Source organism: Bombus affinis, chromosome 3 (genome assembly GCF_024516045.1).
Source record: "Bombus affinis isolate iyBomAffi1 chromosome 3, iyBomAffi1.2, whole genome shotgun sequence".
Taxonomy (NCBI): Eukaryota; Metazoa; Arthropoda; class Insecta; order Hymenoptera; family Apidae; genus Bombus; species Bombus affinis.
Window position 1 is genome coordinate 13,764,193 of NC_066346.1, and position 25,290 is coordinate 13,789,482.

General features: G+C 38.6%; 1 long non-coding RNA gene across 3 annotated transcripts; it reads left to right on the forward strand.

The window, feature by feature from the left end:
• The first annotated feature begins 7,855 nt into the window (after positions 1-7,855).
• LOC126914835 (uncharacterized) lies at positions 7,856-17,196 on the forward strand. Of its 3 annotated transcripts, none has more exons than XR_007709847.1 (6): positions 7,856-8,135; positions 9,681-9,702; positions 9,837-9,994; positions 10,077-10,212; positions 10,438-10,519; positions 17,097-17,196. It is a non-coding gene; the product is annotated as an uncharacterized LOC126914835 (long non-coding RNA). The 3 variants fall into 3 exon arrangements; XR_007709846.1 differs by lacking the exon at positions 17,097-17,196 and adding an exon at positions 10,599-11,080; XR_007709845.1 differs by lacking the exon at positions 17,097-17,196 and having other exon boundaries at positions 7,857-8,135; positions 10,438-11,080.
• Positions 17,197-25,290: the final 8,094 nt, after the last annotated feature.

The following is a 25,290-nucleotide window of genomic DNA, read 5'->3' on the forward strand; positions in this document are numbered from 1 at the left end:
TTTCATCTTTGACTGTAGATATTTTGAGGTCGCGGTGGATTGTTTCGTTGGTAACATACCAGGGTGCATTTAATAGGGATCTTAGCGTTTTCGATTGGAAGCGTTGGAGTATTTCAATGTTGGAATTACTTGCTGTTCCCCATAGTTGGATTCCGTAGGTCCAGACAGGTTTTATTACGGCCTTGTAGAGGGTTATTTTGTTCTGTATGTTTAGTTTGGAGCGTCGGCCCGTGAGCCAATAGAATTTTCTTAGTTTTTCCTTTAGTTGCTTTGTTTTTTCTGAGATATGTTTTTTCCAAGTTAGCCTCCTGTCCAGGGTCATGCCCAGATATCTTACGGAGTCCTTGCTTGGGATTATTGCGTTGTTAATGGTGACCTGGGGGCAGGTTTGTTTTCGGAGCGTGAATGTTACACGGGAGGATTTTTTTTCGTTTATTTTAAAACCCCATTTTTGGAACCACTTTTCCATGGAGTCGAGACTTCGCTGGAGAGTGGATGAGGCAATTGCCGGGTCTGCGTGGGTAGCTAATAGTGCTGTGTCGTCGGCAAATGTTGCTATTGTTACCTCGTTTGATATAGGTAAGTCGGCAGTGTAGATGGAGAACAGTAGGGGTCCGAGGACACTACCTTGGGGTATGCCGGATTCTATTGGGAATGTTGCGGAAGAGGCGCCTAGGCATTTAACTATGAATTGTCTGTTGGTTAGGTAGGATTTTAAGATGGAGTAGTATGGATGGGGTAGGATGGATGGGGCAGGTAGGCCCTTCATGCCATACTTTGTCGAATGCCTGTTGGATGTCTAGGAATACCGCTGAACAGTATTTTTTCTTTTCAAGGGTTTGGCTGATCATGTGGGTTATGCGGTGGATTTGCTCTACTGTTGAGTGTTGTTTTCGGAAGCCGAATTGGTGGTCTGGGAGTGTTTTCAATTCTTCTAGGAGTGGGAGGAGACGATTCGTGAGCATTCTCTCGAATAGTTTAGACAGGGTAGGTAAAAGACTGATTGGGCGATAGGAGGTGGTTTCATATATTGGTTTACCGGGTTTAGGGATGAGGGTGAGTAGTGAGATTTTCCAAGCCTTGGGAAAGTGTTGAAGGCGGAGGATAGCGTTAAAGATTGATGCGACGAGTGCAATCCCTTTTATGGGAAGTTCCTTGATTGCTTTATTTCCTATTAGGTCGTGACCTGCTGCTTTCTTGGGGTTTAGGCGACTGATTGCTTGTATAATCTCTGCAGAAGTGAAGGGCTCAATAGGAGGGGACATTTGGAAGGGAGTGTGCAGGTATTCGGTGACGTCCGCTGCAGCTATGGAGGAATGGGGTTGAAATACTTCAGTCAAGTGTTTGGCAAATAGGTTGGCTTTTTCTATAGGGCTACGCGCCCATCCACCCTGCGGACGGCGGATTGGAGGTATTATTTGTGGGGGACGCGTGAGTTTCCTGGAGGCCTTCCATAGTGAGTAGTTGGAGTCGGCTGTGGGGGACAAGCTGGCGAGATATTTGTGAAAACAGTCATTATTGTAGTTTTTTATGGTTTTGGATAGTTTTCTAGTTGCGTTGTTTAGTTTGCGTTTGTCCTCCGGTGTTCTATGGGTCTGCCATACTCTTCTTAGTCTACGTTTTTCTGCTATTTTTTTTAATATGTACTGGGGATATTCGTGTTTGCTGATGGACGTTATTGCCGGTGTGGAGTAGCGGATAGCGTTTATTATGCTCGTGTTTAGGTATTCCGTGGCTGCTTCGATTTCTTCATTGGTTTTTAGTGAAGTTGAGGCTGAAGTTGTGTGTGTGAAGATTTCTCTAAAGAGCTGCCAGTTGGTGTGTTGGTTATGAATGGAGCCATTAGGTGTATTCTCGATGATTGTTGAAATGACTGTTACTATCACGGGGGAATGGTCGGAGGAGAGATCAGCCGAGGAATTGATTTGGACGTGTCTTGACGAGATATTTATAGTTATGAGGAAATCAAAGAGATCGTGTATTTTGTTTGTGTCGGTGAGCCAGTGTGTGGGTTCGTATGTGGTAAGGTAGTTGAGGTTGTTGGTTATTATGCTGTTGAGGAGGTTTTTGCCTCTTACTGTAACCAGTCTGCTGCCCCATTGGGTGTGTTTGGCGTTGTAGTCTCCTCCGGCTATGAATCTATTGCCCAGGGTGTCCAGGAAGTTGTCAAAGTCTTCTTTGGCGATGGAGTGTCTGGGAGGGCAGTATACAGCTGAAGTGGTGATTGTACCATGACAGTCTTCTATTGCTACGTTTGTTGCTTGGAGGTAGTCTTTCTGGAATGGTGGAAGTTCGTAGTGCTTGATGTTTGATTTGATTATGATTCCGGTGCCGCCGTGGGCCTTTCCGCTCGGGTGTTGGGTGGTAGAAGTTGTAGCCGTGTATTTTGAGGTAGTTTTTGTCGGTGAAGTGGGTTTCGGATATGAGCATCACATCGATTTGCTGTTGTTTTAAGAATAGTTCTAGTTCAAATTTGTGCTGAGCTAGACCGTTGGCGTTCCACAGAGCTATTCGCATTGGTTTTATTTTGCTTCTGTGCGTATAAATTTGTCCATGAAGAGTGTGAGTAGTGACAGCAAGTTGTTAATTTGCTCAGTTTGCTTCTCGATAAGTTTTTCGAGTCTGGTAAAGTTGTCTGTGTTTTGTGGGGTGGGAATTCTATTTTCTGTGTGTACACTGTGTGTTTTCGAGTTGTTTACATTTCCTTGCGTTGCCTGCGCATAGGATACTGTTGGTGTGGTGAGTTTTTGGTGTTTAGGTTCTTGTGTGGTTATGTCCTTGGGTCTCAGTTTTGGATACTTTATATTATGTAGTGTTTTGTAGGCTGAGCATCCTTTGTAGTTCGCAGGATGCTCTCCTTGACAGTGGATACACTTGGCGGGGGTTTCCGGGGATTTAGTGCGTTGGTCAGTGGGGTGATTACCTGCACATTTTACGCACCGGAAGTTATGATTGCAGTATTTCTGCGTGTGGCCGTACCTTTGGCACCTTTTGCATTGTATTATTTTTTTCTTTACAAGAGGTGGCTCGAACTTAACTATGGAGTTCATCAGCCGATTGATGTTGTAGATTTCTTTGTTGTTTGTTTTTTGTTTTAAGTCTATAAAAAATAAGGATAGGAAAATAATAAACATGACTAATCTGAATAGTTTAATTGTCATCTTTATCCAAGACTCGCATAGTCAATCGAGCCATTTGGAAATCACATTGACCAACTCCAAAATTGAAAAGTAGAGAAAAGTAATTACAAGTATCGCAAGTGGTGAGACAATATGCGATAAAAGTGAAAAGATGAGCGTGGCGTTAAGCTCTAAGGAACTAGAGGTTTTGTGAGAATCAATCGTGTACTTGGACGATGAAATTGCGAAATTATGAGATTGTCCAAAGATGAAGTTGGTCAATTTGACTTTCGCCAGGCTCGATCGTCACTACGACAGTTCTCGCGTATCGAAACTATCTTGATGTTTGTGTGGACAGGTGAGACGAATGAGCGATCGTGGCGGAGAAGGATCAGGACATTCGGTCGTTACGATGGAATCAGTGTTACCGACTTTGTTTGGCCGTCGCGAATCAGCCGCCTGTTTTCCTTTTGGAGGCGTGACGAGAATATTACCAAATCGTCGAGACCCAGCGTCCAGAATGTCCGCACCACCGAGCGGTAGAAGAAGTACGCACTATCTTCGGTTGGACATTATGGACGACATCGCATACCTAAGAGCGAGGGAGGTAAGGATCTTTCGTTTATTTTTGTTGAAGTGGTCACCACTTCTAGGAAAACTCCACATCTGGTCTTTTTAGCTTTCTCAAGCGCTGAAGCCATCGACAGCATATAGACAAAGGAATAGCAGGGAGGCAGACCCAATACGGTAGACAGGCGACTCTATGAACGTTCTAAGAGAACGGATCTCCTTCGGCGTAAATGGCGCTCCTGATCGGCGAACGGCTGCAATATCCTAAATCTTTCTTTTCGACGGTTTCCTCGTCGATCGAAAGAAACTATTCGTCGAAGTGGACTATCTGTGGCTGATCTATTACGGTAGAAAGTGAAAAAGAATAAACGAAAGATCCTTACCTCCCTCGCTCTTAGGTATGCGATGTCGTCCATAATGTCCAACCGAAGATAGTGCGTATTTCCTCTACCGCTCGGTGGTGCGGACATTCTGGACGCTGGGTCTCGACGATTTGGTAATATTCTCGTCACGCCTCCAAAAGGAAAACAGGCGACTGATTCGCGACGGCCAAATAAAGTCGGTAACACTGATTCCATCGTAACGACCGAATGTCCTGATCCTTCTCCGCCACGATCGCTCATTCGTCTCACCTGTCCACACAAACATCAAGATAGTTTCGATACGCGAGAACTGTCGTAGTGACGATCGAGCCTGGCGAAAGTCAAATTGACCAACTTCATCTTTGAACAATCTCATAATTTCGCAATTTCATCGTCCAAGTACACGATTGATTCTCACAAAACCTCTAGTTCCTTAGAGCTTAACGCCACGCTCATCTTTTCATTTTTATCGCATATTGTCTCACCACTTGCGATACTTGTAATTACTTTTCTCTACTTTTCAATTTTGGAGTTGGTCAATGTGATTTCCGAATGGCTCGATTGACTATGCGAGTCTTGGATAAAGATGACAATTAAACTATTCAGATTGGTCATGTTGCTTCGTCAAACGATTTGAATTCAAGCAATTCGAAACCATTTTGTCAATGTGAACCTATTATTTTACCAATGTGAATCTGTAATTTTGCTTGAAATATCTTTCCAAGTTTTTATGATGATTCAGATTGGTCAAGTTACCTGAATCAAGCAACTATTTTCAAGTTACTTGAAACTATTTTGTTAACGTGTACAGTTGCTTGAATCAAGCAACTATTTTCAAGTAAGTTAAAATCATTTTGCCAATGTGAACCTGTAATTTTGTCTGAAATATCCTTCCAAGTTTTTATGATGATTCAGATTGGTCAAGTTACCTCAATCAAGCAACTATTTTCAAGTAACTTGAAACTACTTTATTAATGTGTGCAGTTGAGTGAAGCAAGTATTTTCAAATAACTCGAAGCTATTTTGTTAACGCGTACAGTTGCTTGAATCAAGCAACTATTTTCAAGTAAGTTGGAACTATTTTGTTAACGCGTACAGTTGCTTGAATCAAGCAACTATTTTCAAGTAACTCGAAACTATTTTGTCAGTGTGAAACTATATAGACACTAGTTAATTCCCATACACATGTATAATGTATAATGTATAATAAACAGAGCTATTTTTTCAGATCAGAAGGTACGATCAATCTTTTTCTTTAAATATATTATGCTGAAAAGATATAGAATGGATTCGGAAATACAAATAATTCCCTTTATTTAGCACACAACTGTTATACATATATCTTATACTCTTAAGACCTCAAAAACCTACTCGCACGCACGCTTGTTGTCAACCGACTCTTCCAGATACTTTTAACGACTGGCTCTTGTCTTTTGTCTCAACCAAGACCCGGACGTCCTCTGATGCTTACACACACATTCACATGTACAGTGTAAATGTATCATATTCCCAACAATTGTATTGGAAAAATTTGAAATGGATCGGAAAATGTATATGGAAGTTACAGGACCTTTCTCGAAAATTATCGATAGTTCAAATATCAGGTTGTACAACAAAAGAGTCTTTCGTTTTATAAGAGAATAATAGACGCACGACGTTTCTTGTTTCCTTTATTTTATCGAACTACGTACGTTCCATTTTGTTCTATTAAGGTAAAGACCACGACATTTGACAGATTAGCTGTCGTGTTTGTATAAAGATGCATTGTCGTAAAAGACATATTCGTAGAGGAAAGACACTTTTGGGGCAACCTAATATTTGGCTGAACCTGACAAAACTGTACGCTTGTAATAAATAAAAAAAAAGCCTGCTACGCCCTTTCGATCTTTTCAGCTCGAGTTATGTATGGGTCGACCCAATTACGTTCTTACAACGTTAGAGGATACCTTCGTTTTGAAGAAAATGAAAAAAGATCGCACATTTTCGTTTCAATTTTCTTGATTAAAAATCTTCTCCCAACGTTACAAATATGTTTTATTATCGCTAAAATAGGGACAGACTCGAAAGTACAAAAATTGAAGAGTCGCAACTGATGTAACGAACATAATCATGACAGTCGTGTCTCGTTACAGCGTTAACGGGATTTCAAAATGTTTGGCATAGTACGCGATCCTACGCAAAATTTCCGCCAGCTCAGTCAAGTTTCGGCTATCCGAGTCTCGTATTATACGATGTGTTTCCAGCTTTCTCCTAACTGCGCGTTTTTTTTTTCGAAGTTTTAACGCCGGCACCGCGCGAACAAAGTAAATAGATTAATTGAACTTTTAATCGATCAAATAGTCAACTAAACTGAAACGCACGTACGATGTTAAGTTATCGAAATCAATTTTACGATTTTACCGTACGAACGCCGGTATCATCCGACCTTTCGATATTTTCCGAGTTTTCTATTGTTCGTGTGATACGCGTCACCTCGGAACGATCATGATTATTCGAACACTTTCGCAAGCCATAATAAGATTACAGAAAAATGTACTTTGCTGTGAATACACGTTTCATCGGAGGAATCGAAATTTGTACAGGACGATGTAGCGTCGTTCGAACGAAGCTGCGATAGACTTAAAGTTGGGCTGTACAATTTCTAGATTTATATTAATCCTATAGAACGAAAAGACCCAGAGCTCTATGAACGTTCTAAGAGAACGGATCTCCTTCGGCGTAAATGGCGCTCCTTATCGGCGAACGGCTACAATATCCTGAATCTTTCTTTTCGACGGTTTCCACGTCGATCGAGAGAAACTATTCGTCGAAATGGACTATCCGTGGCTGATCTATTACGGCAGAAAGTGAAAAAGAACGTAAACGAAGGAAATGGCCGACATAAAGGACGATAACTGTTAATTTAAACGTAATAGAACGAAAGAATACGACGTATTCGTTAAAGGATATTTAAGACAATTTAAATTAAAATCGATTTTCACACGACGTTCTTCGATTTTTTCCAGAACCAGATTATATCTATGATAACGTTTCGATAATATCGTTTTATGCAAAAGAAAGCCAATTATATGATTGAAAGAAGAAATTTGGATCAACGTATGGATATCCTCCTATTTCGTTGCACGAGTTGCGAATAACCTGTCGAATAATGATAAAGATAGAAACGAATATGACAAAGGCATAACGAAGGAACTAATATTCAGAATTTCGTGCGTTTAATTCCTCGAAAATTGCACTTTTAAACGCATCGGTCTCGCAGTTCAACCTGCCGGGAACAAAGAATTTTATCGGACACATCGTTCTAACATTTCAATTTTACAAACGTTTCGCTCTGCTTCGTTAAATGCTGCGCGTATTTGGTAGATAGAAAATTATGCACATACGTTAAAACGTATAACGCGCAACAGGCAAGGATATACGCGTACGCGCTGCAAACGCGTTAAAAGCGAAAAATATCGCTGAAATTATTTTCCCATAATAAAGAAATCGTCGGGCCTCTTACGAATACAAAAGATAATTCGTTAAGATTATAGTGTCTATTAATTTTACCATAACGAGTTTAACAGAGCTTTCGAAACTAAAAGCTTTATCACAGACGATAAACCCTTTGAGTGCTGAATACTCACGGCCTATGTCGTCCGTACGGACGGCGCGTGTCTAGCGCTGACGATCGCTGTGGACGGAATACTTTTTCGTTAGACTGAACTCTGTTGATTAACTATTCAAAGCGCAAATCGTAATAAGTTATAGTAGTTTAAATGATTAAAATGAAAGAGATTTTAATTATTTATTATAAACATTGAAATTTACAGTTAACTAGAATTTGCGTAATAAACTAGAAAACTAAATTTAGTAAATATGTGAAATCCCTAGAGTTCATGTAGGATAGGGATTCTTTTTGTTTTACGGGTAGCACGACAAGCTGTGTTTAACGGAGAGATCGATACGGACGAGCAGTTGAAGAAGTACGTGTTCCCCAGACGGACGGACAGAGAGTTACATTAGAGAGACAGACAAGGTTATAGAATAGTTGTTTAAGATTGTAAAGACTGAAGATTTAAGATTTAAAGACTGAAGAAGAAAGGTCGATAGCTCAGGACGTTGAAAATCGATTCTCAATTTTCAGGTAAACATTGCACCAAAGACTTATAACTTCCCGTTTAGATAATCATCGTTATTGATTGTTATAGACGCATATTAATTGTTGTTCATTTTTGTATTTTATCAAATCATTTCATAATAAAAAAAAACTCGATTTTCAGACTTCAGAATCGAAATATTAAACTCCCAATAGACGATGAGACAGCAGCACTGATACCGATACGGATTCAAACTTCGTATTCCGAGACATTGTCTTAGAGGAAGCATAAATAACATCCACAAGAAAAACAAAGACGGAAATGGAGAAACTCAACGTGGACATGGAAAAACTTCTAGAGACCCTTTAAAGACGAGATAAGAGGGAAATAGTTGAAACAAACAACAATATAGAACGATTAGAAGGAACTCAGAAAGCCACAAACTGGATATCAGAGTATGAAGAGGAATGCAAAAAATACAAAATGAAAAGCGATGAGGAAAAGTCAAAGGTTTGAGAAAGTACCTAGGAAAAACAGCAAAAAGGTGGTACCAAACAAATCTACTGAAAGCTGGAGGACACAACTGGGAAGATTGGAGAGAAGCATTTATCAAAGCCTTTAAGAATAAAGGTTGGCCGGCAATACGATATGCTTACAACTGTAAATACCTTTCAGGTTCGTTCGTAGAATATGCAATAGAGAAAGAACGACTAATATTGGAAGTAAAAAGGGAAATGGATGAAGAGGTGAGGATACACCTGATTGTCATTGGATTACCTATCGAAGTCCAAGACAAAATCGAAAGCGATAATATACAGACAACAAATGACCTAATAGGAATATATTTAAATATATTATGCAAACGTTGGACAACGTTATGTTTTGTTAAGCTAACAGGATACACTAAAAGTACATTATCAAGAAAGGGGATGTGGCCCGTAAGCAAGTATGTTCTTCTAGATATGACCATCAGACAGTACCTGTGATGCGGTTATCCCGGAAGTACATTGCGGAGTCGGTAGAGAGCGTTTCCTGACCTCTCGCAAGGGAGACAATAGATGAGGATTTAAGGGTGTCGAATCGGGATCTTTGCAACGCGGAGGCGACTCGTTCCTACGCCCTTCCTCTTCCTCTTCGCCCGATGTGCTTTCCTCTATGACGATTTGAGGCTCGCCATAGTTTGCCACATTCACATTCGGGCTGCACAATTGTCTTCTCATCTTGATTTAGAAAACTCTCACTTGAACATAAATAAAACGTTTCTTCGTTGAAACCGTATCATAGTGGAGAACGATCGAACAGTACAAAAGAATGAATAAATTTAAGTCACATTTTTATTAATTTTCTTTTGTATCTAAAAACAAATCTGATAGATTCAAAGATACAAGATCTTCCGATCTTCCTTTATTGCACGGACGAGCAGTTGAAGAAGCACGTGTTCCCCAGACGGATGGACAGAGAGTTACATTAGAGAGACAGACAAGGTTATAGAATAGTTGTTTGAGATTGTGAAGACTGAAGATTTAAGATTTAAAGACTGAAGAAGTAAGATCGGTAGCTCAGGACGTTCAGGTAAACATTGCACCAAAGACTTATAATTTCCCGTTTAGATAATCATCGTTATTGATTGTTATAGACGCATATTAATTGTTGTTCATTTTTATATTTTATCAAATCATTTTATAATAAAAAAACTCGATTTTCAGACTTCAAAATCGATCCCTGAATTATCGCATTATTGAACCTTATAAATATAACACGAGTTAATAATTTAGTTGTGTGTGAAAAATTCAGTGCTTGGGAAAACTAAAAAAACCAGATGTAGAGTTTTCTTACAAGTGGTGACCACTTCAACAATAACGAGGTACTATTGGCATTTGTTTACTGCCGTAAGGAATGCATTTATATTTATTTCACACAAATGTAATAGTATTACTTCTGCATAGGTGTTCGGAAAAATTGAAAAACCCATACATGCGTCCTTAGTCCATGCCAAGCACTTACAGAAAACGCATATATATGTCCTTAGTCCACACCGATAGCTTTAGCCAGACACCTATATGCGCCCACAGCACTCAAAAGGTTAAAACACTGTTCTTTATATCATTTCCCTATTTACAGTTGCGATATCGGGAATAACTTTAAACCGTTTTAAACGTCGTTTACTCGATTAAGTCGCGCGTAACGATATTTGTCGTGGAATCTCAGCACGTGGAAGCACACGTAACGATTCATCGATAAATCGGTTAACGACGTTGTTACGATTATCACGAACACACCCGTTAACGATATTTTTTCCATTTTTAGGTTGTTCGCGAACGAAAGGGAATCGTCTCGAGAAAGAAAAATCGCTTATAAGTATTTGAGCACATCGAACTTTCAACGCTCGGTAAGTATTCGTAAAATCCTACAAAAGTATTACAGCCATCTCGATCGTTTAATTCGATTAAAAACATTTTCGTTTTTAGAGAATTTATTCAACGGTAGTCGTTCGATGTACTAGGTTGTCCGAGAAGTTTCTTTCGTTTCATAAAATGATAATAGATGAGCAACAATTTCTGTTTTATATCATTTTATCGAATTAGGTGCGATCCATTTCCTTATATCTCTATTATTATGTTCGTGCATAATTCGATAAACTAATATAAAAGAAAGGACATCGCGCGTCTATTATTTCTTTATAAAACGAACACAACGTATTAAGTTGCCCGAAAAGTGTCTTTCTTTCGCAAAAAGAATTTTTTACTACAGTGCACCTTCGTACAAACGTGAAAGTAAGTCTGTGAAATATCGCGGTGTTTATCTCAACAGAACAAAACGGATCGTACGTAATTCGACAAAATAATATAAAAGAAAGAACGTGCGTCTATTATTTCCTCATAAAACGAGAGAAACTTTTCGGACAACCTAATAGTAGCGGTACAGCAAGAATAACCTTTCAGAGGCGAATCGTATAGAACGGATAAAAAGAAAAAATAGGAAACTAGGAAAGTAGAAAAAAGTCGGAGATTTCATGCGAAAACGGAGAAGCGCACTAGCGCGCGACGAGTTTTCCAAGCGTTTTATCTACGACAAATGCAAACACCATTTGGCTGAACATCTGACAGCACAGGCGGTATGACCTATGTTGAACCATGTTGATCGAAACGACGAAAGGTCACGCGTTAGCCTGCGTTGACAAAACGGTGCCACTTGAGTGGAATCATGCGATTTCTCTTACCGTATCGTCGTTTGATCCTTCCGTCGATTCTAATGGAAAATTGAAATTTCATTTCTGTTGCTTCTTAACAACACGACATAACGAGAAATCGAACGACTCGTTGTTATTTCATTTCGCTCTATCTCCTCGTTTTATTTATACATCTTTCGAAAAGCTATCGTCGATAGCGTTTTTAAACAGTTAACCGCGTTTCATGAATTAAACAGGTCGAGAAAAATGTTAATCTCGGTGTGTTTCATCTGTCGTATAATATAAAACATTACCATTTACCATAAAAATTCCAAATTTTAGTAAGAAGCGCTAAGAATGTTATTTAGTGATACGTTCGCTTTGTCAGTAAAACTGAAAAATTTGATTTGTTCCTTTGTTATATCGGTTATTCCCTGTACAACGTATTCCTTTTTATAAACTCAGTTGATTATTTTCACCGATATATCGGCTATGCCCGAATTGTTTGCGCAATTTTGTATGCTTGCAAATTGAGTGGATGTTTTACTGCGTGTGTCCGGTATTCCCCGATAACGATCGAAATATAATACAGAAAATATAATGCGATTCAGTTTTTTGGTCGAATGTGTGTTGAATAAATTATCGAATATGCAATTCCACGAACACGAGCTCCGAAAGTTGCTCCACCATCTACGAGTTCAACCGTAAAACCTACGCTTCCTATCAAAAAACATTTCCCCAATTTTATACCAGTTATATCATTGATCGAATTCACTTCACGTTGCTGGTGTTAGATTTGCCACTTTGTGCGATATTCTGTTTCGAGAAATACCACACTGGGAGGATCCACTGAATTTCTTCTATCTTTTCACATTTTTCTTGTTTACGAATTTTGTTATTTTGTTACAATTTTAACATTTTATGTGGGAAATAATTCATTTTTTCGAAGAAAAATGTAAGCCATCGTCATTTTGGTTTAACGTCGTCGTAAAACTTATAACAGGAACACGTAACACATTTTCTTTGTGTTCGACGTGTATACTCGTCGTCGTTTATTTTTATTTGCATTTTATTCACGTTGATTTCTAAAATTAAATTCCACGGTTAACTAGTTAACAGTACATCGCGCTTCGTGAATATATCAATTCACTCTTCTATGCTAAGGAATCGCACGAGTCATCTGATGCGTCATTCGTCTATCATCTGACACGGACGAAGAAAGGAAGAATTTCTCGAGATTTTACGCAGAACGAAAATTTGTTTTTCGATATACGCTACAATTTTGTTTTTCTCATAGAGATTATACGAGAAAGTAAAATGTACTATTGTTCGTTTTATTCCGCGCGATTCTCAACTTTTATAATCTCGCGTAACGTAACAAAGCATTGCAAAAAGAAATAAAAAGGTGGAAAAGTAAAAACTGAAAAATATGTTGCACGTAGAAATTTCTTACGATTTCTCTTCAAACTTTGAAAATTTGGATTCAAATTAACGCGATATAGTATCATTTACATGTACAGTTTAGTTGATAACAAACTAACAGCAAACAAAGCAATGTTTATCGCTGTTTTACGAAATTTATTTATTACACGACTTATATTTGTGTGACTTTTTCTTCGTAATTTCGTAATTGATTGTTATTCTGGGTGTTTAGATATTTTTCATTCTGTCCACAGTTTCCACTCGGTCGTATCTTCCTTTCGATAACAAACTTTCTCGAGTTTGAGGAAAATATGAGAGAACCGTTACTTTATATGCAAGTTTCTTTCTTCGAACGTTAAAAGTTCGAAATTTTCTTCAAGCATCAGGAGTATTTTCATTTGTCGAAACGAGGACGAAATTGGGGTATAAAACTTGGCGAGCGCTGCAGCATCGAGAATTAATGATATTGTGCTTCAACTTAATTTATCGCCATGAAAATGCTGGTCTGCACTTAGTCGACCACGAACTTTTACTATTTCGGACTTTTTCCTCCTAATATTTTATATTGGGTTGGCAACTAAGTGGTTGCGGATTTTATCATTAGGTGGCACTGACAAAGTCCGCAATCACTTAGTTGCCAACCCAATATTATCGTTCCATCTGAAACTTCTATTATTTAAAGCATCGTATTAAACCTTGTGTCCGAGTACAATGTTTCCAGTAATATTATACAGGTTGGTTGGTAACTGGTGGTACAAACGGAAAGGGGGTGATTCTACGCGAAAAAGAAGTCGAAAATATAGAATAAAAATTTTTCGTTTGAGGCTTCGTTTTCGAGAAAATCGACTTTGAATTTTCGCTCGGTACGCGTGCACTTTATCACGTCTCGTTATAACGGACCTCACTGTACATCGTTGTCTCGATGGATATTATCGCAGTTTAAGTTTGTTTTTGCCGTAACGGAAAATTAGGAATACATAATGAAATAACATGAAGTAATCATAAAGTTTATTGTTACAAAAATTGCTGAAAGTGTTGCCCATTCTGTCCAACACATACTTCTGCTCTTCTAATTAAATTTCTATGAACACTTTCTAACGCATTCGTTTGTTTTAAAGTATGAAAGGCTACAATAATCTTTTCTTTCAATTGCTCGAAAATAAAACCTCGAACGAAAAATTTCTATTCTATATTTTCGACTTCTTTTTTCGCGTAGAATCACCCCCTTCCCGCTTGTACCACCAGTTACCAACCACCCTGTATGTTGGGTTGTCCGGAAAGTGTCTTTCTTTCAAAGAGACGTCTTTTTCAACGACGCATCTTTATACAAACATAAAACCTAATCTGTCGAACATTGTGATCTTTAGTTTGATAAAACAAAACGGATCATAGGTAATTCGATAAAATAATATAAAACGGAAAATGTGCATCCATTATTTCCTTATGGAACGAAAGAAACTTTTCGGACTACCTAATAGTTTCGTATTGCCATAAACGGAGAAAATTCGAATTTTCTAAGTAACGTAAACTAAAACTCGAAATTCGTTAAAGTAAAATTGAGGAAAAATCAAATATTGTGCATAGTAACTTTCTAAATTTTTATGTACAATGTTCGTCGTAATAATATCAACGATAGAATATAATCAGAAGAGTACGCGTGCGATAAATTCGATCGTGCGTTTAAAAAGAAATAAATGAAAATTTCAATAAGAACGTAGTTGGCGATTTAATAGAATTTCAATAGAATTTCAATAATGGACAAGAATTTCGTTATTTGTCCGGTAACGTCGTTGTGTCCATTTTCGTAAAAGCCAGATTACGATTGCACGTTTTTCTCGATTCGAAGCTTCGTCGAGTTTAATCCGGCGACCGGTTTAGGCTACAGTATGTTTCAAATTTCCAGCCCTTTGTATGCAGAAAAATCATTCGACCCGATGAACCGCGTGAAATGTAGAAGTTCACTGATTCAGCGAACGAAAATAAATCGCATGTAATATTAAATCGATATCGTCGACCTGAGGGCGAACTTTCTCTTTGGAATCTCGTATCTTGGACACGTCGAATCAAACTTTCGAAATTCGATATTTCCACCGATTCAATGCTACTCGTATGACTTTGATATTTGTCGATACAGCCCGGTACACGTGTAACGACATTTGCGACTTCGACGCATGGAAAATCCGTCTCGTAAAATGTGCGCTAGCCTGTGCTGAGCTGGTGAATGATTGCCACGTTAGAACGAAGTAGCTTCAATAAATAATTGATATGCAGCGAAATAAAGAAAGTTGTGGCAAAGTAAAAATTTTAATGTAAATCTTTCGATGGATTCAAAGGCGTAATAAAAAAAGGTAATAAAAAGATTTCGAAGCAGAACTAGATTATTTGAAATTCTCTGACGAAAATGATACGATAGAAGGTCCTTTAGTGCGGAAATTACGTTACAGAATTTTTTCGAATGGAAAGAACACAATGTAGTTATCGATTTTGAAGAACGTTCCATAAAATATTGAGTTACTTAAGCTGCTTATATTTTGATTTTTGAAAATAAGCAAACGCGTATTGTTTATCATTTTATTGTTAACTTATTTATTCCATCTTTTCTATTATTCGTTATTTAATATTAAAAATTACACTTATTTTCTTAAAGTTGATTCATATAATTATCATGCTTTCCTTTATGAATTAATTGAATGTTAACGCGTCGCGTAATTTATAAGTATTAAGAAAAATCGTTTATTCGAGTACATTATTCACCTGGTGTAATGTCACTCTATTAAGAAGCACGAAAGAATATATTCTTGTTCGATTTATCACGAAAAATAAAATCTTGCACGTGTGTACAAGCTGTTGGTTTCATCCAAAAACTACGACGCATGGGATAGAGAAACAGATATATATGCAAATGCACGTAATATATAAGAGAAAAACGTATGTACGAGTCCATAAATCGAAGTACGAACTGAAGAGGGAAATTTAAATTTTATCGAAAATTCTACTTCTAATCGACGTCTGCGTAAGATACGAGGACTAGCTGTTGGCGAGATACGGAAGCAATTTGTAGGTTCGAAGGGGAATATCGAGAAACTGGTGGAATACGCGAAGCTGTCGCCAAATTTTAACGTCTAATAACTTCCAATGGCTGTCTGATATTCGCACGGTAACATTTCCAACGAAATAACGAGAGCGATTCGCAAAAGAAAATATCGACTCGCAACATTCGTTCTGGGCGCGTGCTGCGTGAGCGCGTCTGCGTAATCCGTTTTTAACGGGCGAAAAAGTCAGTGTTATTGCTAAAGCGAACGTACTAGGAAAAAAGTAGCGAAGCGTAGAACTTTAAAAATAAAACAACATTTTTCCACGCTATATTCCTTCTGATATTTACGAAGCCTTCGTGTGCCAAAAGAATCTGACATTCTAATGTGACAATAAACAGGAAATCTTTTAAGCAAAAAGAAAAGAAAAATACACATATCTCGAGTTCTCATCGGGATTAGGGGCGTGTAACGAATCTTCATTTGGATTAACCATTGTTGTTATACGATATGGATAGTATTTACTGGTACCGACATGATTACAGTACCGATATGGTACAGAGTTTGACAAGTAACCGTGGCAATTAGATACTCGAGATGCCAATGACAATGATCTTAGGTTCAATAACGAATCCACGGTCAAAGGGATAACAAATACGTCTTCTTCCAAAGTCTAAGTCGTACTGAGCTTACTTGTCCACAATTCAAGTGTAACTCAACTTACTTGTCTACGATATAAGTAGAACTCAACTTACTTGTCTACAGTATAAGTAGAACTCCCTCAGTCCAAATGGAACTGCACTTATATACTCGTCTCTGTACCCCTCGGGTCAATTATATTTTTAAGGAGATCTATACAATTACTCCATAGCTTTGTTAGGTAAAAACGTCCATGCCATGACCGTGGCTACGTTTAGCGACCAGTTGTGTCACTTCGAGCCCAAGCCTACTGTCATAAATCTCGGGTAAACATAGTCGGATTAAATCATAAACAACTACTTCTGAGTTTTATTATTTAAGTGCAGCTATAATAAAAAGTCTAGACTAAAGTATTGGGGGTCTTCCCAAAAATTCCAAAAGAAAGGCCCCGATGTCCTTTTATCTCCAACATGTATATAGGAGAAATGAAATAGTATAGTAATTTTTTAATTGCACACTAAATTAGTATTAAATTCCATACGATATTTTCAAAGATCTTGTATCTTTGAATCTATCAGATTTGTTTTTAGATACAAAAGAAAATTAATAAAAATGTGACTTAAATTTATTCATTCTTTTGTACTGTTCGATCGTTCTCCACTATGATACGGTTTCAACGAAGAAACGTTTTATTTATGTTCAAGTGAGAGTTTTCTAAATCAAGATGAGAAGACAATTGTGCAGCCCGAATGTGAATGTGGCAAACTATGGCGAGCCTCAAATCGTCATAGAGGAAAGCACATCGGGCGAAGAGGAAGAGGAAGGGCGTAGGAACGAGTCGCCTCCGCGTTGCAAAGATCCCGATTCGACACCCTTAAATCCTCATCTATTGTCTCCCTTGCGAGAGGTCAGGAAACGCTCTCTACCGACTCCGCAATGTACTTCCGGGATAACCGCATCACAGGTACTGTCTGATGGTCATATCTAGAAGAACATACTTGCTTACGGGCCACATCCCCTTTCTTGATAATGTACTTTTAGTGTATCCTGTTAGCTTAACAAAACATAACGTTGTCCAACGTTTGCATAATATATTTAAATATATTCCTATTAGGTCATTTGTTGTCTGTATATTATCGCTTTCGATTTTGTCTTGGACTTCGATAGGTAATCCAATGACAATCAGGTGTATCCTCACCTCTTCATCCATTTCCCTTTTTACTTCCAATATTAGTCGTTCTTTCTCTATTGCATATTCTACGAACGAACCTGAAAGGTATTTACAGTTGTAAGCATATCGTATTGCCGGCCAACCTTTATTCTTAAAGGCTTTGATAAATGCTTCTCTCCAATCTTCCCAGTTGTGTCCTCCAGCTTTCAGTAGATTTGTTTGGTACCACCTTTTTGCTGTTTTTCCTAGGTACTTTCTCAAACCTTTGACTTTTCCTCATCGCTTTTCATTTTGTATTTTTTGCATTCCTCTTCATACTCTGATATCCAGTTTGTGGCTTTCTGAGTTCCTTCTAATCGTTCTATATTGTTGTTTGTTTCAACTATTTCCCTCTTATCTCGTCTTTAAAGGGTCTCTAGAAGTTTTTCCATGTCCACGTTGAGTTTCTCCATTTCCGTCTTTGTTTTTCTTGTGGATGTTATTTATGCTTCCTCTAAGACAATGTCTCGGAATACGAAGTTTGAATCCGTATCGGTATCAGTGCTGCTGTCTCATCGTCTATTGGGAGTTTAATATTTCGATTCTGAAGTCTGAAAATCGAGTTTTTTTTTATTATGAAATGATTTGATAAAATACAAAAATGAACAACAATTAATATGCGTCTATAACAATCAATAACGATGATTATCTAAACGGGAAGTTATAAGTCTTTGGTGCAATGTTTACCTGAAAATTGAGAATCGATTTTCAACGTCCTGAGCTATCGACCTTTCTTCTTCAGTCTTTAAATCTTAAATCTTCAGTCTTTACAATCTTAAACAACTATTCTATAACCTTGTCTGTCTCTCTAATGTAACTCTCTGTCCGTCCGTCTGGGGAACACGTACTTCTTCAACTGCTCGTCCGTATCGATCTCTCCGTTAAACACAGCTTGTCGTGCTACCCGTAAAACAAAAAGAATCCCTATCCTACATGAACTCTAGGGATTTCACATATTTACTAAATTTAGTTTTCTAGTTTATTACGCAAATTCTAGTTAACTGTAAATTTCAATGTTTATAATAAATAATTAAAATCTCTTTCATTTTAATCATTTAAACTACTATAACTTATTACGATTTGCGCTTTGAATAGTTAATCAACAGAGTTCAGTCTAACGAAAAAGTATTCCGTCCACAGCGATCGTCAGCGCTAGACACGCGCCGTCCGTACGGACGACATAGGCCGTGAGTATTCAGCACTCAAAGGGTTTATCGTCTGTGATAAAGCTTTTAGTTTCGAAAGCTCTGTTAAACTCGTTATGGTAAAATTAATAGACACTATAATCTTAACGAATTATCTTTTGTATTCGTAAGAGGCCCGACGATTTCTTTATTATGGGAAAATAATTTCAGCGATATTTTTCGCTTTTAACGCGTTTGCAGCGCGTACGCGTATATCCTTGCCTGTTGCGCGTTATACGTTTTAACGTATGTGCATAATTTTCTATCTACCAAATACGCGCAGCATTTAACGAAGCAGAGCGAAACGTTTGTAAAATTGAAATGTTAGAACGATGTGTCCGATAAAATTCTTTGTTCCCGGCAGGTTGAACTGCGAGACCGATGCGTTTAAAAGTGCAATTTTCGAGGAATTAAACGCACGAAATTCTGAATATTAGTTCCTTCGTTATGCCTTTGTCATATTCGTTTCTATCTTTATCATTATTCGACAGGTTATTCGCAACTCGTGCAACGAAATAGGAGGATATCCATACGTTGATCCAAATTTCTTCTTTCAATCATATAATTGGCTTTCTTTTGCATAAAACGATATTATCGAAACGTTATCATAGATATAATCTGGTTCTGGAAAAAATCGAAGAACGTCGTGTGAAAATCGATTTTAATTTAAATTGTCTTAAATATCCTTTAACGAATACGTCGTATTCTTTCGTTCTATTACGTTTAAATTAACAGTTATCGTCCTTTATGTCGGCCATTTCCTTCGTTTACGTTCTTTTTCACTTTCTGCCGTAATAGATCAGCCACGGATAGTCCATTTCGACGAATAGTTTCTCTCGATCGACGTGGAAACCGTCGAAAAGAAAGATTCAGGATATTGTAGCCGTTCGCCGATAAGGAGCGCCATTTACGCCGAAGGAGATCCGTTCTCTTAGAACGTTCATAGAGCTCTGGGTCTTTTCGTTCTATAGGATTAATATAAATCTAGAAATTGTACAGCCCAACTTTAAGTCTATCGCAGCTTCGTTCGAACGACGCTACATCGTCCTGTACAAATTTCGATTCCTCCGATGAAACGTGTATTCACAGCAAAGTACATTTTTCTGTAATCTTATTATGGCTTGCGAAAGTGTTCGAATAATCATGATCGTTCCGAGGTGACGCGTATCACACGAACAATAGAAAACTCGGAAAATATCGAAAGGTCGGATGATACCGGCGTTCGTACGGTAAAATCGTAAAATTGATTTCGATAACTTAACATCGTACGTGCGTTTCAGTTTAGTTGACTATTTGATCGATTAAAAGTTCAATTAATCTATTTACTTTGTTCGCGCGGTGCCGGCGTTAAAACTTCGAAAAAAAAAACGCGCAGTTAGGAGAAAGCTGGAAACACATCGTATAATACGAGACTCGGATAGCCGAAACTTGACTGAGCTGGCGGAAATTTTGCGTAGGATCGCGTACTATGCCAAACATTTTGAAATCCCGTTAACGCTGTAACGAGACACGACTGTCATGATTATGTTCGTTACATCAGTTGCGACTCTTCAATTTTTGTACTTTCGAGTCTGTCCCTATTTTAGCGATAATAAAACATATTTGTAACGTTGGGAGAAGATTTTTAATCAAGAAAATTGAAACGAAAATGTGCGATCTTTTTTCATTTTCTTCAAAACGAAGGTATCCTCTAACGTTGTAAGAACGTAATTGGGTCGACCCATACATAACTCGAGCTGAAAAGATCGAAAGGGCGTAGCAGGCTTTTTTTTTATTTATTACAAGCGTACAGTTTTGTCAGGTTCAGCCAAATATTAGGTTGCCCCAAAAGTGTCTTTCCTCTACGAATATGTCTTTTACGACAATGCATCTTTATACAAACACGACAGCTAATCTGTCAAATGTCGTGGTCTTTACCTTAATAGAACAAAATGAAACGTACGTAGTTCGATAAAATAAAGGAAACAAGAAACGTCGTGCGTCTATTATTCTCTTATAAAACGAAAGACTCTTTTGTTGTACAACCTGATATTTGAACTATCGATAATTTTCGAGAAAGGTCCTGTAACTTCCATATACATTTTCCGATCCATTTCAAATTTTTCCAATACAATTGTTGGGAATATGATACATTTACACTGTACATGTGAATGTGTGTGTAAGCATCAGAGGACGTCCGGGTCTTGGTTGAGACAAAAGACAAGAGCCAGTCGTTAAAAGTATCTGGAAGAGTCGGTTGACAACAAGCGTGCGTGCGAGTAGGTTTTTGAGGTCTTAAGAGTATAAGATATATGTATAACAGTTGTGTGCTAAATAAAGGGAATTATTTGTATTTCCGAATCCATTCTATATCTTTTCAGCATAATATATTTAAAGAAAAAGATTGATCGTACCTTCTGATCTGAAAAAATAGCTCTGTTTATTATACATTATACATTATACATGTGTATGGGAATTAACTAGTGTCTATATAGTTTCACACTGACAAAATAGTTTCGAGTTACTTGAAAATAGTTGCTTGATTCAAGCAACTGTACGCGTTAACAAAATAGTTCCAACTTACTTGAAAATAGTTGCTTGATTCAAGCAACTGTACGCGTTAACAAAATAGCTTCGAGTTATTTGAAAATACTTGCTTCACTCAACTGCACACATTAATAAAGTAGTTTCAAGTTACTTGAAAATAGTTGCTTGATTGAGGTAACTTGACCAATCTGAATCATCATAAAAACTTGGAAGGATATTTCAGACAAAATTACAGGTTCACATTGGCAAAATGATTTTAACTTACTTGAAAATAGTTGCTTGATTCAAGCAACTGTACACGTTAACAAAATAGTTTCAAGTAACTTGAAAATAGTTGCTTGATTCAGGTAACTTGACCAATCTGAATCATCATAAAAACTTGGAAAGATATTTCAAGCAAAATTACAGATTCACATTGGTAAAATAATAGGTTCACATTGACAAAATGGTTTCGAATTGCTTGAATTCAAATCGTTTGACGAAGCAACATGACCAATCTGAATAGTTTAATTGTCATCTTTATCCAAGACTCGCATAGTCAATCGAGCCATTCGGAAATCACATTGACCAACTCCAAAATTGAAAAGTAGAGAAAAGTAATTACAAGTATCGCAAGTGGTGAGACAATATGCGATAAAAATGAAAAGATGAGCGTGGCGTTAAGCTCTAAGGAACTAGTGGTTTTGTGAGAATCAATCGTGTACTTGGACGATGAAATTGCGAAATTATGAGATTGTCCAAAGATGAAGTTGGTCAATTTGACTTTCGCCAGGCTCGATCGTCACTACGACAGTTCTCGCGTATCGAAACTATCTTGATGTTTGTGTGGACAGGTGAGACGAATGAGCGATCGTGGCGGAGAAGAATCAGGACTGTTACGCCGCGCAACACATCCGCAGTCCATCCTGCGCGGCGTGACAGCCAACGGTCTACGTGCCGTCCTTCGAACCTTCCATAGGCCTAAGGACCCACCATAAATTGAAATCCTAACTGCATTGTTCGCACACATGGTTTGAGTCAATCTGTCTGCCAGAAAAGACTTTCTAATTCCAGAAGTGTTTTCAGCTGGTTCTTTAGAAGGGTCCTTGGGTTTATTACGTGCTCTTAAGAATTGCGGAGAAAGCAGATAGTGGCCTAACGAAAAAGGCGGAGATCTCCCTAACGGAAAATCCGAGTCTCCCCATAAACAATGTCGCCTAGGACCCAAGTTAGTAGGAGGCTTTTTCCTCCTATCTTCCTTCCCAACATTGGTCATAACCAATCAGCATCGCGGATCATTGCCCTCACTTGCCTAACTGAAAATGTAAGCAACGAATCCGCGTTCTTCGGTCAAAGGGCACACCCATACCGAGCTTTCCTCCGCATTCACATTAGAATAAAACTTTAGAGTTTGATCGTCTCTCACGGTGTCTAGAGTTCCTGCATTTCCTATAACTCTCACCGTTCCTATCTCTCCAGAGTTTGATCGTCTCTCACGGTGCCTAGAGTTCCTGCATTTCCTACAACTCTCACCGTTCCTACCTCTCTAAGAGTTTGATCGTCTCTCACGGTGTCTAGAGTTCCCATAATCCCTATAGCTCTCACCGTTCCTATATCTTTCAGAGTTCCTTCATCATTTCTCAAGGTGCCTACACGGCCTAGAGTCTCCTAAGGCTCTCACATTATCCAGAACTCCGACAGTTCCTATAACTCTCAAGGGCCTAGAGCGCCTAAACGGGAATTTACGACTCCCGTTGACGCGTATTCTAACGACCGCTTCTCCCCGCGATAGCTCGAAAATACAAGGACCATCGCCGAGGGAAGCTACTTTCCTGTCCACCCTCTCTCAAACATCGGCTCCTCAGCTAGGTGGCCGAAGACATTCGGTCGTTACGATTGAAAGAGTGTCACCGACTTTGTTTGGCCGTAATCGTCGCGAATCAATCGCCGGTTTTCCTCTTGGAGGCGTGACCAGAATATTGCCGAATCGTCGAGACCCAGAGTCTAGAATGTCCGCACCACCGAGCGGTAGAGGAAGTACGCACAATCTTCGGTTGGACATTATGGACGACATCGCAGACCTAAAAGCGAGGAAGATAAGATGAGTGTAGAGATGAAAAAATTAAGCAGAGATCAAACTTACGCGCTACACTTGATCTTCATTTTCTTTAAATTTTGATCCAGCTGATAAATCAGTAATTAAACCAAGGGAACTAAGTTTGAAATCAAGCGAATCTGAAATACTATCAGACTGTTGCTACGTGAGAACAATAGCCATCTTGTACTTCGTATTTGCTCGATTCCAAACTCTAATCGATATACCAGCAGGATTTACCAGCAAAATAATTATTCAGAGATTCTGTCGATAAAACAATTGAAGTTTAAAATCGAACGAATCCGAATTACTGCGAGATCGTTAGTGGCTATTGTTCTCGTAGCAACAAACTGATGTTACTTCAGATTCGTCTGATTTCAAACTACAATTGATTTATCAATAGAGTTGTCGAAGAATTATTTTGTCGATATCGGTGTAGAACAATAGTCAACAACGATCTCGCTGTACTTCATATTTCCTCTATTACAAACGTCGATTCATTTACCAGCAGAGCATCTGAAGAATTATTTCACATGGATCATGTAGAAAAAAAACGAACACGAAAATGGAACTGTAATAACATTTTTTATTCCTTGTTGAGAGCCGTTCTTAAACATTTTGCAGGAACTTTCCCTTCGCAAGAAGATCGAAAAATAACCACTTTTGACGCTCTGTTTTCATCCCATATGAATTTTATCTTTAATATTACCGATTGATAATAATGTCACTGCGATATTGTCCGCAATGATTGCAAATTATCTTCTCCGCGTTTCACCTATATCGATAATACAGAATATCAAACAACAATTATTTAATTTCATGTTGTTGTTGACTTTATTAATTTTTACGATAAAGTGCATTCTCTGGAAGAAATTTTACGATTTACGATTTTCTTTTTCATTCCTCCTTTCACCTACGATGGCTCTTAAACAAGAAACGATTTCGTAACGAGAAATACAACTTACCCGAGCGTCCACTTTGGTTCCACTAGTGTTGTCCCATACGACTTTGTGTTTGACCTCGCTATTAGGGGACTTTTTACCCAACGTTTCCTTCACCGCCTTCACTACCTTCGATTTATCGAACTTGAGACTTAAACTGGCCGTTACCAAATCTTCCGGCTTCTTCGACATCGGTTGGTGTCTCTTCGTGAACCAATTCGACGGTGTCATAAAGGTCGAAATAGCGGCTTTCGAGGATCCGCTAAGCTTACTTTTAGCTCCGTGCAATGTCGACACGTCGAAGCTGTTGGAATGGAAGCTCTTCGATCGACTTCCTTTCTGTTCGGTCGTTTTTCCGGGCCAGTTTGATTTGCTATCGTCCCGCGAACTCGGCGCTTCCTCGCCGCATCGGTTGATTTCCGTCGCGGAACACGCTAACGAGCTTAGGATCGATATCAGATCCGTATTAGAGCAGACAATGCCCGCAGCGCCGGAAACGGATGCACTCGCGGCTCTTGGCAGTTCCGAGACGCGCTTTCGGAGAGAAGATGTCGGCGAAACCGACGGAGTAGGCATTTCAGAGAATCGTTGTTTCGGCTGTTGAGTGTGACGTTGAGCGGAACTGTTACCCTCCAGCGGCTGTATTTCGTACACTTGCTCCGTCGACGTCCTGTACATCCTTAAGCGCACCTGGCAAACGGATTGCTTTTATTCGAAAGACAGTTTCTTTTTTATCATAATTCGTGCGTTATGATACATGTTTCGATGATTGAGCCGTTAAGCGTGACAAAGCGATGGAATTGTTTTGCACAGAAATTCTGGTTCTAAAATTATGTTAGGGATTCTAGGGCGTAATAACATCTTGGAACGCAAAGTTATCGATGTGTCGATGAAAGTTAAGCGAGCTTTATCGAAGCACACGTTCGAGTCTTTGGGCGATTGCTAGGAATACGCGTAATGTTC